Here is a 1,829-nt window from a genome sequence, read left to right on the forward strand (position 1 = left end):
AGCCACTCCAGTACTGATTTTTCTTAGGGAATCTTATTTACTTACTGCATTCCTTTATTGCACGAGAAAGCTGGAGTCATTTTTCCTTCTAATGTGTTTTAGAGGCAATCTGACATTTTCTAATGGCTCTCAGGTATGCATAATTCACCCTGTTCCTCGTCTGCATTTTCCAAAATAACACTGGAAAATTATTTGGGCTCCTGCTTTTTTTGGACAGCCATTATTCTCACTTTTTCCAGGTTGACCTATAAATGTCCATATGCTGCAGGATATTTGCAGTAGGTGTAGGTTCCTTTGGAGACGGTCTTGTGTGGGAGACAATATGACAGCTCATCTGCATAGCACAGGCATCATACCCCTGATTTGATTTAGCAAAAAGTCCTGGATCTGGAGGCTTCTCCCATTCAGCCAGTATATTTAAGGGATTGCTCATATACACACAGTGCTCTCACAGCGTCATTTCTCCGTTCTGTGGGTAGTGCAGGTGGTTGTGCACAAACCGTTGCACGTGGCTGACCCTGCGGGGGGGGGGCTGCTTCTGGGGTTGCTGGTGGTGAGTGTCCATGGTGCATCCAGCCATCCTGGGTTATTACATGTGTGTTAAAGAGCACTCTGCTCTTTCTGTGAGCGTGGTGGCGCCATCCCCTGTTGTGCTTTTTGATGCCTGGTGTGACCCCAGCTGTTCTCTAGCTTTCTTGGCTGTGATGAGGGCCATGGGCTGACCGAGCGACTGTGCCACCAGCTGTTTCAGAAGGGGACATCGTGGCTATAAAAGGCTGTGACAGTTGCCTGATCCCTGTTGGGCAGAGGTGGGGGTACTTCTGCCATCAGGTTTGGGCTGGTGTGCCAGTGGGATGGTTGTCCTGGGTGGCAGCCTAGCTGCAGCTGCGTGTCATTCACTCTGAAGGGCTGCATGCAGAGCTGGTCGCTCTGGCCTTGCAGGAGTGATAAGGAGCACTGTCAGTGAGCCTGGAAGGGTTGTACAGGGCTTGTCTCTATCAGATACATGGCAATGAAATGGGTCTGGGGGCAAGGGTGGTCGCTGTGTCAGTCACGCTGCGGACTGGAGCAGAGGCTGGTCTCTGGCTGTTGCACCTGACAGGTGTGTGTGATGGGCATCTGTCAGTGATGCTCAGAGAGGAACAAGGCTGGTCCCTGCCTGTGTCAGTCACACTGGGGTTTCATGGGGGTGGGCTCTACCTGTGTCAGTCACACTGGGGGTGTGATGGGGGTGGGCTCTGCCTGCCTCAGTGGCAGTGGGGGTGGGCTCTGCCTGTGTCTGTCACACTGGGGGTGTGATGGGGGTGGGCTCTGCCTGGATCAATCACACTGAGGGGCGGTCCCTCCAGTGTCCGTCACGTTGGGGCTGTATCAGCGGCTCTGGGGGAGTAACAGAGATCGATCTCAGGATTTCAGTCGCGCTTTGGAGATGACGGGCTGGTCTGTGACTGTGCCATTCACACTGGGGTTGGGACAGAGGCTGGTCCCTGTCAGTGCCCGTCCCATGAGGGTGTCACGGGGCGGTCTGTGGTTGTGTCGGTAACGCAGGAGGTGTGAGGGGGCTGTTTTTGGCAGTATCAGTCTCTCTGGAGGTGTGACAGCGCTGTGTCAGTCACAGTGGTAAGAGGAGCGACCGGCCCCCACCCCTTTGCGCAGCGATTGGTGGCTATCGCTGCCAGTCAAGCGATCTGCGCCCGGCGATTGGTCCGTCAGAAAAAGGGCGGGACATCGGCGCTCACACAGCGACGGCGGGCCGTTGCTCACTCGCCGCCGATGGTCCCGGCACAACATGGCGGCCGCCGGCCGGGCCGGACATTGAGCGCCGCTAC

The sequence above is a fragment of the Lagopus leucura genome, unplaced genomic scaffold (assembly GCF_019238085.1).
Source record: "Lagopus leucura isolate 7727_CA_CO unplaced genomic scaffold, USGS_WTPT01 Super-Scaffold_100009, whole genome shotgun sequence".
NCBI lineage: Eukaryota > Metazoa > Chordata > Aves > Galliformes > Phasianidae > Lagopus > Lagopus leucura.